The sequence below is a fragment of the Eucalyptus grandis genome, chromosome 7 (genome assembly GCF_016545825.1).
Source record: "Eucalyptus grandis isolate ANBG69807.140 chromosome 7, ASM1654582v1, whole genome shotgun sequence".
Lineage (NCBI taxonomy): Eukaryota > Viridiplantae > Streptophyta > Magnoliopsida > Myrtales > Myrtaceae > Eucalyptus > Eucalyptus grandis.
Window position 1 is genome coordinate 51,670,659 of NC_052618.1, and position 18,087 is coordinate 51,688,745.

Here is an 18,087-nt window from a genome sequence, read left to right on the forward strand (position 1 = left end):
AGCAAGCTGACCCCAATTGTTGTGGCAAGAAGCCTTGCTTCCAAAGCATCTCTTTCATGCAGTTCTTGTGGCGATGCTAATGATGAATTGAAGACCCCTGAAGGAGATAGGATCAATTGAAAGTGAAGGCCGAGTGTCCCAGTTTTGATCTTGGATTTTGAACAATGGTCATTGCTCAATCGACCGTATTAACTACTATAAGAATCTGAATGGTGTGTACAAAAATCTTGTGCCTATCGCATATGAAATTCGTACAGTTGAGCTCTTGTATTTATGGGGAGTGTTTTAGTGCCCAATCCATTTGCAGGTGTCTGATCTGAAACCATTTTAGTTATACAACATAATCAACGTATTTGCAGCGACATTCAACATATTGAGGTACACTATGTTTACATATCGAAATGGAAAGAGGCCACCCGTGTCAATCTGAGATATTAGTTAAATTAAAGACAAGTGAAAGCATGGTGAAGAAGTTCAGTTGAGGAAGCAGAAATAATTCTGTGTGTCTTCTCATGTCTTCAAATATTTATATGGCAGGACAAAGTTGCATCATAGACCGTTCGTTTGTACACAACACTCGTTTGATTCCTATCGAGAGAGATGCTCACTTTAGATATTCGTTAGATAACACATATCTGGCCATTGAAGGTTGCCCAGTTTTAGCTGTGTCTTAGCATGCAGATCATGTAACAGCAGCTCCTTAGTCAAACTGAGGGAAAAGCAGCCTGTGATTTTGATAAATAGCTGCTTAAGCAATTTTATTGGTCCCTTCCAGGTTGCCTGGTCTTAGCTGTGTCTTGTGAATTGTGGCTTGTGAGCCTATCATTACTTAATTACCAGGAGGAAACAGTATCTCAGCTTTCTAAACATTCTTCAATCTTTACCTTCTCTGTTTGGAATAACAGGCAAGAGCGAATTGTAGACTATAGAGCGGCAACCATCTTCCGAAGGAATTCCTTGTAGAAATTATTTAATTTTATCAGGACTTTCTTTTCATTCTGTTTCTTATTGCATTAAATTATTCTGAAAATCTTAAAGCTAGCTTAAGCTACCATAACAAATACAGTATAGGTCATACTTGCGGTGCAAAGAAACCGTGATAATGGGCCTATCCGTTTTCTTTCATCCCCTGTTCTTCTTAGCTCTCGTCCAGGAACTTCGATAACTTGCTGTCCTTTCTTTGACTTCCGCATGCTAAGCAAGGCCTTGAAGAGACGTTTGTTTTTGCATGAATAAAGCTCGATATCAGTTCTCCTATTCCTCTCAGCATGAGTATATATTGAAGTGGATCATCTGGTTCCGATGGGTACTGGATGTTCATGTGGGGGATATAATGGCGATTCAAAAGAGAATCAATCATAAAAGCTCATGTCCTCAAGACATCCGAAGAACAAGAAAAGTAGTTTTATAACTTGTGATCTTTCTTCATCTAATGGACCAATCTTGTTATGTGCAATATGCATATGGTAGTTAAACCAGAAAATGGGTCATACAACGTTAGCATTTGGACATTTTGCCATTTAAGCCACTTGTCAAGTATTATCGCAGATTCTTGCCGACTTCCTCGTCTTTAGCTTTTGGAACTGAGAGAAAGCTATTAAGCATGAGCCAACACCGACATGTTGGTCTTAATAAAACAACAGATAAATCTTGTGAAGGGAAGTGTGCCTGGTAAGATATATCGCATGAGGTCCCTCAGAGTTCTTATCGCTAGTGAGTGCTAGAGACACCTCCAGGGTCTATGAACGTCTCAGACGTCAATAGTCTCTGAAAAACAATAACATTGTTGAAAGTTCTATTTGTTACTTTGTGATAAATAAGTTGATAGCACAAGGGATGGTTGTTCTCCTTGCCATTTTCCATACTTTGGTCAAAGCAAGATTTCTTCTGCTGTTTAGAATCTCTCTTGCTCTAGTAATTAGTTTGTCACAATATGATATAATCTGGCACATTATGGAGTTTATCTGGAGTAATTTCACATTTTGAAAAACTTGATTCTTCTTGATCAGTTGCAATCTATTAGACCCAGCACATGGTAAATCAGAGGGTATGCAAGCCCTTCCCATCCTAAACACTACGAAACAAGGAAAACCTAATTATATTGCATAACTGTCGAATGCAAGAAAATACGAGCTCAACCGCAGATGCTTCCTCAATCTTGTCAGCCAGGAGACAGTTGACCTTATAGGTCATGGAGCCAAGTGATCCACATTGATTATGAAAGCTTTCGTTGCAAAATCTTTTAATGCGTTCACCACTCTACAATATTGTCAAGGCAATTTACCAGATGTGCAACGGGAAGAAATGCTCAACCTGGTACAAGACAATGAAGTGAAAACCTATTTATCTCACATTTGTAGCTACGTACTGAAGAAAACTATAGGTGTATTATGAAGTACCTTCAGCTATTCGGAATGTTCAAGCTCTCTGTTTCATGGAGAGCTCATCATAATTCGAAGCTTCCTGAGGAGTGGAAACTGAAGAAGGCAACTGGAAAATCCATCATCTTCACCTGTTACAATGACAATGCAGCAAACAGATTCAAATTCACACCCTCGTGCATTGACTATCATTATCCATTTCCATTGAAAATATATACAGACCCACTCTTCAATTGCCACTTGGGATGCTCCTGCATTCCAAAAGATAACATATGTAATTGTTCAGGCTCGACAATACAGCTTTTACGTGGATGTATCCTTCCACACAGCATGAAGCCCTTTTTAAAGCACGAGGTTTCCGTACTGGGCACACCTTTCCAAGTTCAAACTCAGCAGAGCCACAGCAAGGGCCAAATGACACATAGACGTGGTAAGTGGAAGTTTAACATCAGTCTGTGATTCCAGAAGAAGATAAACAATCATAATAGTTGAAGAGGACATAGATCAGCAACTCAACAGAAGAGATTTTATGAGACCCTTCAAAGGTCTGAACGGATACTGGAGCGAATATTATCTTTTTGACTTAATTAGTCAAGTGAGAACAGAATTCCAGTTAGAGAAAGCCAAAATCCTCTCATAATATTTACCTCCATGATATATACCGCGAGTTCTTGGTCGCAGGAGAAGAGGAAAATTTGCCAGGCGTCCCCGATTGACAAATAATCCAGCAATTTCATCGCCGTTGTTCAAAGCGAAAGAGTAATGTAACCACACGTAAAATAATCTCCAGAGTATATCTTGCAGCCTTACATTTAGGAGACGGGGATACTGATAACAACAAAAAATACAGGAGACTGGGAGGTGCAAAATGCACTGTTGTATTTCTCGTCATCGTTCATCTATATACAAAGAAATCAATTGCACAAGCCGAAAGCGACACGCCGATTTCAGATAAATGTTACCCCAGTTCCTACTCCATATCCGCATTTCGTCAAACAGCTGACCAGCACTATGGAAATGATCGGATCTCCTCCCCTCTCCTCTCCTCTCCAAGGCAGCAGCTTCCAACGATGACTGGCTTCCAACGCCACGACAAGCGACGACTCTTATTTCTTCAGATGCCTCTGTGAAGAAGAGCAAGATTACAGATGAATGCTATTGAAGAAGATGATTCCTTATTCTCTTCTGTATTATGGTGTATTCACCTCAAAAATACAGAGCACCTTTTCAATGGAGTATTCTCCTCTCTGTTCTCACATAGACGGTTACAATGAATCAATTGTTTGAAGAAGAAGTCGCTCTTTATCTATATACAACAGAAGCTTAATGAAAAAACCGAATGCTAGCTGTCAACGTAAAGACTTTAAACAGAAAAGAACTTATTTCACAAAGGCTAAGCTAACAGAATTAACTGCCTCTCTTTTCCTTCTGGAAATTGTTCACGTGATGTCTTTTCTTCACCGACTTATCTTCACCGTCTTATGTAGATACACAGCTGGCCTTATTTGACAGCATTACTGGTTACACAATTGCGAATTCTACTTCTTCCAAGCTTCTCCAATGACAGCCATAGACTTGTCTTCAGTACAGTCTAACTTCTCTGTTTCAAGCTTCCTCTCTGTTCCGAGCTTCAAAGAATGAATGTTCTTAACAGCCTCCCCCCATCCATCCAGCGTCTTTTGGAGAAGCAACGAATTCGCTCCTCCTCCTCCTCCTCCTCCTCACGGCGCTCGCGAGAATTTTGCAGTCTTCCATAAGCAAAGTTGCTGAGTTCTCTCGACAGCGAGCGAAACAACAGATTCCACCCCCACTGATTTGGAAGTCCTCAGGGATGAGAGAGAGAACGAAACGAATGATGATTTATGATGGAAAGAAGACATGGAAAATAATTTGTCAAGGAATGCCATAATACAATACTCTCTATTTTCACTTACAGATATTTATTTACTCTCATCAATTATATGCAGCATTGCGGTTATTCATCAATTTTTTCATTTTTCACATCTGCTAATTATTCTGGGGGCCCACCGCCCTGACAACTGACAACCCCACAAGCTCACGCGCCCCTCCCTCCTTAATATTGGGTGGGTTTTACCCTCCACGTAGGCGGTGGGTAAAACCACTCAGCGATCGACACGTGGCGCCACGTAGGCGAGGACGTCAAGCGTTTAAAATTTGCGCGCGCCGCTGCTTGGCCCACCACTCTGACGCTCTCTCTCCTCTGCAACATGTCCACTCGTCCTCTCTCTCTTCTCTCTCTCTCTCTTTCCCCGTTCTCCCCATTCTCCGTTCCGTTTTGCGAGAGAACAAAATTGCAGGGCTTCTCTCCGAATGCTCTTCCCCTCCTCTGCTCTCTCTCCTCCGCTGGTTGCCCGCGACGCCTCCTCCGCTGGTTGCCTGCGACGCCGACGCCCTTTCCACCTCCGCCGACGCCTCTGCTCTCTCTCCTCTGCTGGTTGCCCGCGACGCCGACGCCGATGCTCTCTCTCCTCCGCTGGTTGCCCGCGACGCCGACGCCGATGCCCTTTCCACCTCCGCTGATGCCTCTGCTCTCCTCCGCTGGTTGCCCACGATGTCGACGCCGACGCCCTTTCCACCTCCGCCAACGCCGACACCCTTTCCAGTGAACCGCGACGCCGACGCCCCTCCGCCGGTTGCCTCCGTCGCCCCCAACTCCGATGCCGGCCGACGCGGCCTCCGCCTCCGCCCCGAACCCGACTCCGACGCCGACGCCTCAAGCGGGTTGCCTCGTCGCCCCCGACTCCGACGCCGACGCCGACACCGACGCCTCCGCCCCTCCACCTCCGCCTCCGCCTCCGGCGCCGTCGCCGACGCCCTTTCGCCTCCCTCTCGCGACCTCTGCTCCGCTCTCTCCCTCTTTCCTCTGCGGAGCGCCCTTGCTGGCCAACCCGACGCCGACGAACCCCGATCGCGTTTTGGCCTCCCTCTCCGCGAACGAAGGTCGCTCTCTCTCTCTTTCCTCTGCGAATCGCCCCCCTTGCTCCGAACGCGGACGCCGCCCGTGCCAACGCCGTCGCCTCCCGCCGTCACCTTCCCAAGCCCCCCGATAGGCACCCCATTGGCGACTCCGTACGTCCGGAGGTTCGTTTTTCTTTTTCTTTTGGATTCCACTCGGTAGAATTCATGTTAAGGTTTATAGTCGGATAAGGATGGAGCTCATTTGCATTAGGATTCCACTCGGTAGAATTCGGAGGAAGATTCGAAGGAACGGTAGACCTTGTTTTTATTCAATAAGCAAATCTGTTGGTTTTTACGGACAAAGAACTTGCTGCTAGTGGGTTTACTAGAAAAGAGCAAGATGATATGGACAAGGTATAGTGATTCACGATGATTTGCAAATCGTTAACATTGTGTTGTCCAACCGCTTAATTTGGTGTTAGACCTAGTGGTGACCATAATTGATTATTCTGGTTCATGCTTGGATCACTTAGGAGTTTGCCTATTTAGTCTTATTCCTTCCATGGATTTTACTCTTTGTCATTCTTGGCTTCGTCAACTCCTTTTCTCACGATCATCTTCATTCTCTTGCATCGAAAGCCAAAGGCAAAAGAACGCTTCAAGTCTTAACTTTGCACAAATGGACACTTAAGTGCCATAACTTACGAAAGCGTACACTTAAGTGCCAAAATCGGAGTAAAATGGATCACTTGAGTGCCAATCTGGCCAAATCTTTGTCGTGTCAATTTTTAGGCGAAAGCGTGAAAGTGCGAAACGGCGTCGTTTTAATGCCGATGTGGCCAAAAATTTAATAAAAATTAATTTAAAACTAAATTTATTAAAATATTTATAAAATATTTAAAATTTTTAAATTTTTAAATTTTTAAAAATTTCAAAAATTTCAAAAAATAAAAATATTAAAAAAATTTAAAAATTTTAAAAATTTTAAAAATTTTAAAAAATTTAGAAAATTTTGTAAAAATTTTATAAAAATTTATAAAATTCTATAAAAATTTATAAAATTCTATAAAAATTTATAAAATTCTATAAAAATTTATAAAATTCTATAAAAATTTATAAAATATTTAAAAATTAAAAATAAATTAAAAAGAAATTAAAAGTTAAAAAATTCAAAAAATTCAAAAATTTTAGAAAATTTTAAAAAATTTTAAAAATTTTAGAAAATTAATTAATTTTAATTTAAAAATAAATTTATTTAAAAATTTTAAAAATAAAATTTTAAAAATTAAAAACATTTGCAAAATTAAAAAAGTTACAAAAAAATAATTTAAAAAAAAAAGAAAAGGGTGCCGGTTGAGGGCTGAAATTTTTGTAAATTTTTAAAATTTTTGTAAATTTCGTAAGTTTTTTTTAAATTTTTGTAACTTTCTAAAATTGTTTGTAAATTTTTTTGAATTTTTTGTAAATTTTTTTAAATTTTATGTAAATTTTGTAAATTTTATGTAAATTTTGTAAATTTTTATAAATTTTGTAAACTTTTTGTAACTTTCTAAAAATTTTGCAAATTTTTAAAATTTTGTAAATTTTAATTATTTTTTAAAAATTTTTAAATTTTGTCTAAATTTTTAAATTTTGTAAATTTTTGTAATTTTTTTGTAACTTTCTAAATTTTTTTGTAAATTTTTAGTAATTTTTAATTTTTTTGTAAATTTGTAAATTTTTGTAATTTTGTAATTCTTTTTTTTTAATGTTTAAAGTTTCTAAATTTTTTAAAAATGTTTTAAATAAATTTATTTTTAAATAAATTTATTTTAAATTTATTTTAAATTTAATTTAAATAATTTTTATATTATTATAAAATTAAATGATGTCAAAACGACGTCGTTTTGGCCGGGTCGAGCTGACTCGGCTCTGCGTGAGACACATCGAGAAATATTAATATTTTAATGCCACGTATGATTTCCACCAACTTCGCCGGAGATGGCACTTTAGGTGTCCCACTTTTCTTAAAATGTGGACTTAAGTCACGCTTTCGTAAGTTATGGCACTTAAGTATCCTTTGGCCAAAGTTATGACACTCAGGAAGTGCCGCGTCGAAAGCCAAAATAATATCTCGCCAATTGCCTGCATTGTGGCTCCTGGCTTTGCATGTTTGGTCCTTGATTGGAAGTGGAAGTGGAAGTACTTTGGTAGTATTTTAATTGTTGTTTTCTGTTTTCTTGGAAACGTGTGAATGAAAATGAAAATTCTCTAACGGGATGAAAAATGGGAGTATATGCTTGTATTCCATCAAAGCTGTAAAATAGAATTTTTCTTTTTCCTTCCAAAGATCTGTGCTTTTGTTAGAATGAATAAATACTGGATACACCAAAATGTCATTTTCAGCTTTGAACTCTTTTTTCATTCATAACATGCTTTCCATTGTCGAAGATGGAGAAACTGGAACTTTTTTCTAGGTTGCTTAGTGTTGCTGGTTAACCATGTTCTATGTGAGCTCAAGAACGTGTCAAGTGGAATTCAGGGAAAATGAACCTTTTTGTGCCGTTTCTCTACATCAACAATGCTCTCAGTTAATTCTGTCATGCAGCATGGTACTTTGGATAAGAAAAACTCTAGAATGGGTTGTCGGGAGACTGTTCTATGCAAATGATGCTTATATTGCAGACTTGTACAGAAATCTGTAGATTGCATTGTGGGGTGAAATTTTGAAGGAGCTAATTGGAGCCTTCAAAAATGCGAGTTTTTTTATTTATGAGGTGAGAAAGAAGCGGGAAATGCGATATTTTTTGGTGAGAACTGTGATGGGGGGCTATTTTAGTATTCTCTCGGAGCGTTCTCGTCATGCTTTGATGAATTTCTTGGTGGTAGTTTTAGGTGAGTCAGGGAATGGCATCTGTTGCTGCTAGGGTTAGAAATGACACTTCTGATGTTTAAGTTTATAGATACATCTGCAGCAGGTATTGCTTTATCTCTTGTACGTGTGTCTGCGGCAAGTATCTTGGGCCATTTGTAGGCCATCTTGCCTTCAAATGGTGCTGTTTTTCTCAATTTTTTCTGGCTGTTAAGCATCTGCAGATATTGTAGGTCCGCCCTGTGGTGATTTTGTCACAATATAGAAGTGAATAAATAATTGCGTCGGTCAATGCAAGATGATATATTTCATTTGTTGTTGAAGCTTTTTTATATGGACTTCTATGAAGAATTTGCAGTGCATGCTTACAATTAATATGTCTTCAGGCTTGGGTTTGGTAAAAGGAATTGAACTTTTTAGCGCTTTACTTTGGACATTGCTTCTTATCTACCTAGGCAGGTATGACTTAAATTCTCTCAACGGGACTTTGGCTTCTTCTTTTGTAGTTGCAAGTGGCACAAAAGCCACTTTAAGTTGTTTTAACAGGAAAAATGCTTTCGATTGATTTCTCAGCTGACATTTATGTGCATTATGATGTGATTCTTATCTCACTGTCACAACGTGCTTCTACATTCTTTTGCAATTTCTTAAGCTCTCACCTCAAGAGTCTTCACAAGATCCCATCTACCATGTTCTGCTGCAGCATTCTAGCTAGTATGTTTGCACTCCATTTTATTGTATCATGATGCTATGTGCTCACAAGTTCTTGAAAGGCCAAGCAGTGCGTTTGCCATTATAGTTGGCTTAACTGTATCCTGTGAACTTATTAGTGGAAATTAATCTGCATTCTCTGATTTACTTTTGTTACTTGCTAGGTTCATTTAACCAAGTTTAGATATATTTGCAATATTCATCAGGATAGAATGCATGAAGATAATTATTACTCGACACATTGTTCTTTTAAAGAAATCCCTACAGTTCTCATAAAGTTGAGGTATATGTATTATCCTATGTTCAGTTTACGAGCACGCTTAACATGGGTGGTTTAGTATTCTGTCTAATGCTTCCATGATTGTTGAACAAGGAAATCCTAAGACTGTTGCATATGTTTTTACATGAGTCAACCTGTAGATATGTTATGTTTCTGATAGTTTCAACCATACAAGTTTAGGAACCCATCATGGATAAGGTCATAGGTTTGATGAGTAGAGTTTTTTACGAATGCAAGTTGAGATATAACTTCAGTCAGTATATTTACATTTGCTTTTCTGTTGGATACAGAGGAGGTGAAGTCCAAATGTCCGAGGATTACACATGCAGATCTATACCAGGTGAAAAGACTGTGTAAAGGATTGGTTCTTCTGTCTTACATATCACGAGTTGGCTCCCCAAATAGGCGGACAAAATCATTGTTGATATAACAAGCTTAGTTTGAAAAAGACTTACTATTTTTCCCATGTAACTTTGATGTTTTCTGTCCTCCAGCATGCAACATCTTCAAAACTAATATGCATGCACGTAATGAAGCCCTTAATTGGCATAACTCACAAATTCTCTATTTTCAGATGCTTTAGGAGCAAATCTTTATCTATCTTATTTTTAGTTCTCTGGGAATTTAGTTCTCAGTTGCTTATAGGAAATCTCCTCTGTCTAGTTCAACTGGTATTTTTCTTGGTTGTGGCCTGTTAGTTTTGAAATGTATGTCCATCTCATCTGAATATCAATTAGTAAGTTTCCAGAGGAATGATTTGAATGAGATAAGAAGCGCAGTGGAAAAAGAGGTATCGGAGCTAACTGACATTCAAATGTTGTACATCCCATCTAAATGTCAGTAAGTTTTCAGATTAAGAACTGCACAAGCAAAATGGGCACGGTGCCTATTTCGCATGAGTCAGCTGTTGTGAACTCACTACAAAGAATGACTTGAGAGAGAAGTGCTGGGATTTGAACTCTTGATCCGTCATATGAAACAGTGCTAGAATATCCAGCCTAAAAGTTTAAGCTGTGATGTGGACAGAGACAACATGTATATAAGAAAACTGAGCCATTAGGTGAGAGAGACTATGTGTATGAGACTCATTATGACCATGTTTTCAGGGGATGTTTGATTATATTAAAAACAATATTACTACTCATGCTTTCACATGATATTTTACATCTGCAACTCACTGTAGCTGATCGAAAGGAGGCTCAAAGGAAAGGAGGCCTTCAACCACAGCTTGGTTAAGCTTATCGATTTGTGATATTCACGTTTAACAATCCACTGCCTATCCATAACTTACCATAGCTCTAAATCCATAGGAGATCTTTCATGCATTATAATTCTCTTATTGGTGAAATACACGTACATTTTGCTTAAAGGGTATTCGAAATTTTTTCTAAACTTGTCATTGCTGGATGTAGGTCCTCCACATCTAAGGGACATCTTTTACAGGATGGGTCTCTCGGAGAAGGACATAGTGGCCTTATCAGGGGCTCATACACTGGTAATTTCTATTTCTGCTTGGATTTACATTCAAGGTCAGCTGGGGATGCGTAACCACACTTGTTATTTTTTATTCTTGTGTCTAGGGAAGGGCACACCAGGAAAGATCTGGATTTGATGGTCCTTGGACTCAGGAACCCCTTAAGTTTGATAATTCCTATTTTGTGTAAGATTTCATCTTTTCACTGGATGCATTTTCTAAGTTTCGGCTGGAGCATTATAGAGCCAGATACTAATTGATCATTTTTGACACAGCGAGTTGTTGAAAGGGGAAGCATAGGGGCTGCTGAAACTGCCAACTGACAAGGCATTGCTGGAAAATCCTGCATTTCGCCCTTATGTGGAGTTGTATGCGAAGGTAAATAAGCTTTTCGCGTGGTCTGGTGACTCCATCGATAAATCTATAAAATTGAATTGCAGTTACATGGTTTCCTTTTGTAAATTTGTTTTTGATGAAACTACCCCGCCCACACCACTATTTCGTTTCCTTATGCTCATGGTCTATAACCCTTTGATGCTACTGTCCTTGGTTTTGCCGAGAATGAAAAGAGATGGAAAGTGTTTTTCATGGAATTTATGCTGTGTAGGCTTGTGATGCTTAAAAGTAAGCATTCAATATGTTCCATCACTATCTTCTATGTAGAGACCAGGAAATATTCATGATGAGATCGCACATCAAATGTTGGGTAGATACATACATGTGTTGGGATGGATATATTATGTGGTTCCCTGAAACCTCTAGGCTAGAGCATCATCTTTGTGCTACTGGGAACACCTGATTTGATATTTGAATTGGTTGTTGTTCCGCAACTCTCTCATGGTGGTTGGCACGACCTTGAAAAGAGACAAACGGACAATTTGATACCGTGCTTCTTTTCCTCGTTTTCTTTTGCTATATGCTCTTCTTTCCCTAATGTTGTCAAGCATGTGGCAGGATGAGGATGCAATTTTCAGAGATTATGCAATCTCGCATAAGAAGCTCTCTGAACTGGGGTTCATGCCAAGTTCTTCACGCAGCAAGACAGTAGCGAATGGTGCCATATTGGCACAAGGTGCTGTTGGAGTGGCAGTGGCTGCGGCTGTGGTGATCTTGAGCTAGCGCAAGAAAATGAAGCGAATGCTGTTCTCTGATTTCCCTTTGTACCTAGCATATATTTTAGCGCTTAGTGCTGCCCGCCCCATATATCTTCATCCGCAATAATGGTCAAAGCATTGCCGGTGCTTGAATGGAACAAGCCAGCAAACTCTTTGAAAGTCACAGGAAAAATCTATGCCCATTTTCAACACATCTTTTGTTGCGTGATACTACTTTTTCCAGTTGGTTATTAGTTAAACATGCTGCTTTGAGTGAGTTTCAATATGCGTATGACGCCTGGTAGTATGCATTTATGCGATGCTTGCCCAACTTCCAATCCTTCGAGCAAATTTCTCCAACCTAAGAAAATGTTTAGCTGGATCAAGATTTCTTCCCATGTGCAAGAGATGATTATTAAGAATCTGGGACGTGTGATGCACCTTTTCCGTCATTGAACAGCGAACATTTTCAACACTTGGAATCTTTCATTGGTGGATTTGTTCTTCAACGCACGTTAGTGTTTTAACTTTGGTTGAAGAACCACTCTAGCCCTTTCTCCATCTTTTTCGAATTCTCCTCTCAGCTTGTGGATGGCTGTATTGTTTCGTCTGCTTCAACGGGGAATCAAGTCAGAGACGTGGTTTCGACCTCTCGTGAAGAAGTATGGGACGCGCGCACCTCTTAATTGACACAATGACTCTGGTAATTTGGACATCGCTTCTGATTTGAAAACAAATAATTCTGTCGGTGAATTAAGGAGATTAACATGAAAAAAGAATAACGAACTTTCAAATTAAAATGAAAGGCATACACTATCCGGTTCAACACATCTGGGGAAGGAGCGCGCTAGGATTCCTCTAGGTTAAAAGCCAGTCTTCGAGCAAGAGGAGCCTCCTCATTGCACGCTGGGGTCCTAACTTTGGTTGAAGATCCAGTCTCGCCATTTCATCTTTCTCTCCTCTCAGCTTGTAGATGGCTGCATTGTTTCGTCTGCTTAACGGGAAATCAAGTCAGAGGCGAGGTTTCGACCTCTCGTGATGTCGTATGGGACGTGTGCGCCTCTCATTGACACAATGGCTCTGGTAATTTGGACATTGCTTCTGATTTGAAAACTAATTATTCTGCAAGTGAACTGTGGAGATTAACATGAAAAAGGGATAATGAATTGGCAAACCAAAATGAAAAGCACGCACTATCTAGTTCAACACATCTGGGAAAAAGAAGGAGCGCCCTAGTTTGGCTTTAGTCGGAGGTAATTGTTGAATGGGAATAAGAGGGGCTACTGAAACTGCCGACTGACGAGGCATTGTCGGAAGATCCTGCATTTCGCTCATATGTAGAGTTGTATGCCAAGGTAATATAAGGCTTTTCGCGCGGTCTGGAAATGAAATGAAAGCATGCACGCATACACATCGGGGCATGCACCTGCTTATGTACATACGCATGTATACTCAATTACCAGAATAGCACCGTACAACAAACCAGAAACTCTTTTTTTCCGTGTAACTACAGAAACAAGAAACAGTAACAGGAGATACATATCTATGCATCTATTGGCTATAATTTCAAGATGTCAAAATCAGCTCCTTTACTACAAAATGACAGCATGAAGCAAATTCAAGTGCAAGGAAATATAAACCAGATCCTCACTTCTAAACGTTTCAGATTAACAATTGAAGGCAACCCCTTGCTTGCAGCGGCCAATTCCATCAGCTCCAGCTGTTCATCCTCCATAAGCTCCATGGATTCCTTGGCAATTCTGCGAGCAGTGGCCTTCTCCACTGCAGCTTTTCGTCTCTCTGCTTCTTTTTCTCGACGAAGCTCTTCTTTTTGTCTCTTTTTCTCCGCCTTCCAAACAAAAAACCAGAGAAGTTGGTAAAGAAAAAGAAAAGAAGAGATGCTGCTTAACCAATCAAATAAAGCAAAAGAAACTAACTAGTTAAAATGCAATATCAAGCTCAAATACTTACCTTAATAGATTCTTTCTGTAAATACTTCTCCCGTCGCTCTGATTAACGCCTTTGCTCACGTAGCAATCTCTCCTCCTCTCTCTGCTGTTCACGCATCAACCTTTCTTCTTCCTTCCTTCTTTCACGATCAAATCTTTCCATCTCTTTCCTCATTTGTTCCTCAGACTGCAATAGAAAAATACAGGATATCAGTACATGCCAAAGTTTTCTCCACAAAGCTTACATATCCTTAACAGTCAGCACAACTCTTCAAAAAGATTGAAACCTTTGGAAGATGACTGCATCAACGAAATAGCAGCAAATAACAAATTAATTGCACACAATCTCCATATGACAAGTAATGACCAACATATTAGAAGAGGTTCCTCTTTCTATACAAAATTGCATGTGTGGCTTTTCTTTTGATACGGTAACTGACTATTACATAAACATCATTACAGTAACTGACTTTACACATATTCTGCAGCAAAATAGCCACCTATCTATACTTCCAATACACAAAAATCTCCTTTATCTTCCCTAGCGAAATATGCTATAATATGAAGTCTTAAACTCACACCTTCCTCCAGCCCCTACATGCTGCTGAATTCTTCCAAGTGCACTACCGGGAACTTAATTGTTTTTGAATTTTGGAATTGTGAGATGACCTTCCACCTTTGTCCTTGTAAGAATTTCTAGAAGCAATGGTCTTCCCTCCTCTATAAACAGCAGCAATTGCTCGCCGTCTCTGCTTGTTCAGGCGCTTTACCAACTCAGCATCATTCGCATTCTCTTCACTTTCATCCTGCACCAGGTGGAAAAGAAACTCTCATTACTGAAGCTAACAAGAAAGAGCAATAAACAACGATAAGTGATGACTATGGAAAAACTTCTTTAAAAAACTTAAAGTCACTTTTCATTTTCAATAAACTACAGATGACTCACTGATAAACACATGTGAAAAAGCACCAAACACAACAATTAGTAAACACTATACTAGTCCATTATCCCCTCGAAGAAAACAGTTGACAGCAACACAATTACTCAAGCTAAAATCGCATGTATTTCTCAGCAAAAATTTTGAGAAGCAAATTTACGAATAGCTCATTTTTGTAAGTTCAAACAAGACCAAATTCTGAGCTGCTAAATTCAAAAGACCTCAAGCCAGAAACTTACTTGAATTAGCCATTCCATCAGGCGCCATTAAATGGGATTTTAAAGAACATAGAGAGATAAGTTCATTTCACAGATAGCTGGCATCTTTCAAAGCTTATTCATCATCGTTGTCTATGAAATTTGTCACAAGTACAGAGATTAAACACTTGAGTATAGTCAGAGGTTCTCAAACAAGGAACCCAAGCCCAAAACTATCAAAATGGGCCTGAGCATCATAGAACACAACAAAGGTAGATCGAACTTCAAGATATCTGCAAGCCAGAATGTCTTCAATGTGATTCATATTACTCAACCTTCATGCTTATGTCGATAATCAAAAGTGCTGCCACGCACTATCCAAGACTACATAGCTAGTGGGCGAAAGCCAGACCTAATGCCTAAAAAATTTCACCATATATACTTACCTCATTGAAGTATCCCTCACAACAAGGTTTGCTGAGTTGTCCATCACATCTTTGTCTATTTTCTTTGATTTCCTCCTCATTTCCTTCTACAATGTGCCCTGGCTGGTCATACAAATAGCAGGATTAGGATATAATACTGAGTGAGTCAGCACATTAGACTTTAAAATATATTTTAAGGTGGATCTCAGCTGACTGCCAGAAAATTAATACTGCATCCTCCAGTTAACCATCCAGGAAACAAACCAGGAAATTCTCATAAACGAATATATAAAACATGACTTCATCTTATCCGGTGAAAAGTCACTCAAGTGCTCCAATAGTCTTAAAAGATCTGCTCAGTTTTTGAAAATAAAGCACAGTGAACAACATAGCTTCCAGTAAAAAAGGAAATCTCATGCCCTGATGTTATAGGTTTCACAAAGTTTCAGCAATGTTGATTTTCAGGCCTATCACAGCGAATGCTCTGATACTAGTACCTGATCCAGCAGATGCAAAGAGTCAACATCACTCATGATTGTTTCATCCCTTCCAGCACTATCTTCTTCATCATCATAACATATATCCTGGTCCTTTTCTTCTTGACGAACTATATCAAAGGAATCCAATAAGAGAAGGTTAATATCGCATCATGGACAATGCACACTTACAATACTCAATCAATGACACTCTAGGGATGAACTTTCGATTAATGTGTCAACTAGTTGCACAAAATTCTCCAGGGCAACATGTAATTGGTTCCAGAAAATTTGTATATGCTGTTTTCATTTACATTTCAGAATGCGGCAGCTTCAAAAACACGTTTGGAAAGACACTGGAAATTATTTTACAACTTCGACAATGGAAAGCATGTTATGAATGAAAAAAGAGTTCAAAGCTGAAAATGACATTTTGGTGTATCCAGTATTTATTCATTCTAACAAAAGCACAGATCTTTGGAAGGAAAAAGAAAAATTCTATTTTACAGCTTTGATGGAATACAAGCATATACTCCCATTTTTCATCCCGTTAGAGAATTTTCATTTTCATTCACGTTTCCAAGAAAACAGAAAACAAAAATTAAAATACTACCAAAGTACTTCCACTTCCACTTCCAATCAAGGACCAAACATGCAAAGCCAGGAGCCACAATGCAGGCAATTGGCGAGATATTATTTTGGCTTTCAGATGCAAGAGAATGAAGATGATCGTGAGAAAAGGAGCTGACAGAAGCCAAGAATGACAAAGAGTAAAATCCATGGAAGGAATAAGACTAAATAGGCAAACTCCTAAGTGATCCAAGCATGAACCAGAATAATCAATTATGGTCAGCCACTAGGTCTAACACCAAATTAAGCAGTTGGACAACACAATGTTAACGATTTGCAAATCATCGTGAATCACTATACCTTGTCCATATCATCTTGCTCTTTTCTAGTAAACCCACTAGCAGCAAGTTCTTTGTCCAGAAAACCAACAGATTTGCTTATTGAATAAAAACAAGGTCTACTGCTTCCTTCGAATCTTCCTCTGAATTCTACCGACTGGAATCCTAATGCAAATGTGCTCCATCCTTATCCGACTATAAACCTTAACATGAATTCTACTGAGTGGAATCCAAAAGAAAAAGAAAACGAACCTCCAGGACGTACGGGAGTCGCCAATGGGGTGCCTATCGGTGGGGCTTGGGAAGGTGACGGCGGGAGGCGACGGCGTTGGCATCGGCGCGTCCGCGTTCAGGAGCAGGGGGCGATTCGCAGAGGAAAGAGAGAGAGAGCGAGCCTTCGTTCGCGGAGAGGGAGGCCAAAACGCGATCGGGGTTCGTCGGCGTCGGGGTTGGCCGGCAAGGGCGCTCCGCAGAGGAAAGAGGGAGAGAGTGGAGCTTGAGAGGTCGCGAGAGGGAGGCGAAGGGCGCGTCGACGTGGCGTCGGAGGCGGAGGCGGAGGCGGAGGTGGGGGGCGGAGCGTCGGCGTCGGCGTCGGCGTCGAGTCGGGGCGACGGAGGCAACCCGCTGAGGGGCGTCGGCGTCGGAGTCGGGTTCGGGGCGGAGGCGGAGGCTGCGTCGGCGTCGGCATCGGAGTTGGGTGCGACGGAGGCAACCGGCGGAGGGGCGTCGGCGTCGCGGTTCACCTTTGGAAAGGGTGTCGGCGTTGGCGGAGGTGGAAAGGGCGTCGGCGTCGGCATCGTGGGCAACCAGCGGAGGAGAGCGAGAGGCATCGGCCGAGGTGGAAAGGGCGTCGGCGTCGGCGTCGGGGCAACCAGCGGAGGAGAGAGAGAGCGTCGGCGTCGGCGTCGCGGGCAACCGGCAGAGGAGAGAGAGCGAGGCGTCGGCGGAGGTGGAAAGGGCGTCGGCGTCGCAGGCAACCGGCGGAGGCGTCGCGAGCAACCGGCGGAGGAGAGAGAGCAGAGGAGGGGAAGAGCATTCGGGAGAGAAGCCCTGCGATTTTGTTCTCTCGCAAAACGGAACGGAGAACGGGGAGAACGGGGAAAGAGAGAGAGGACGAGTGGACATGTTGCAGAGGAGAGAGAGTGTCAGAGTGGTGGGCCAACGGCGGCGCGCGCAAATTTTAAACGCCCGACGTCCTCGCCTACGTGGCGCCACGTGTCGATCGCTGAGTGGTTTTACCCACCGCCTACGTGGAGGGTAAAACCCACCCAATATTTTCTCGGCTCGCCGGACAGCTGGGGCCAACCTTGGCCACCCACTTCAATATCCCCTCTATCGCATAATGCCGCACTTCTTGAGCTCCTTGAATATTTCGTCCCAACCGTTATATGTAGAGACATGGGAAGGTACCACCCTCAATTTGGGACAATGCTCGATCCCTAATCGAGAAAGATGAGGCACGGCTCCTTCAGCGGCCCTCCACT

General features: G+C 40.8%; 4 long non-coding RNA genes across 5 annotated transcripts; 2 read left to right on the forward strand and 2 right to left on the reverse strand.

Moving 5' to 3' along the window:
• Positions 1–324: 324 nt before the first annotated feature.
• On the reverse strand, positions 325–3,500 carry LOC108959933. The gene is made up of 3 exons (XR_005552750.1): positions 2,604–3,500; positions 2,400–2,512; positions 325–1,309 (listed from the first exon to the last, which is right to left on the reverse strand). It is a non-coding gene; the product is annotated as an uncharacterized LOC108959933 (long non-coding RNA).
• A 5,274-nt stretch (positions 3,501–8,774) lies between these two features.
• Positions 8,775–9,590, forward strand: LOC120295391. Its single transcript, XR_005552752.1, has 2 exons — positions 8,775–8,865; positions 9,433–9,590. It is a non-coding gene; the product is annotated as an uncharacterized LOC120295391 (long non-coding RNA).
• Positions 9,591–10,579: 989 nt separating this feature from the next.
• On the forward strand, positions 10,580–10,966 carry LOC104443913. Its single transcript, XR_001987537.2, has 3 exons — positions 10,580–10,637; positions 10,723–10,802; positions 10,892–10,966. It is a non-coding gene; the product is annotated as an uncharacterized LOC104443913 (long non-coding RNA).
• Positions 10,967–12,056: 1,090 nt separating this feature from the next.
• LOC120295388 lies at positions 12,057–17,009 on the reverse strand. Of its 2 annotated transcripts, XR_005552749.1 has the most exons (8): positions 16,856–17,009; positions 16,626–16,760; positions 15,717–15,826; positions 15,241–15,342; positions 14,241–14,465; positions 13,682–13,846; positions 12,152–13,559; positions 12,057–12,071 (listed from the first exon to the last, which is right to left on the reverse strand). It is a non-coding gene; the product is annotated as an uncharacterized LOC120295388 (long non-coding RNA). The 2 variants fall into 2 exon arrangements; XR_005552748.1 differs by lacking the exon at positions 16,626–16,760 and having other exon boundaries at positions 16,856–17,006.
• Positions 17,010–18,087: the final 1,078 nt, after the last annotated feature.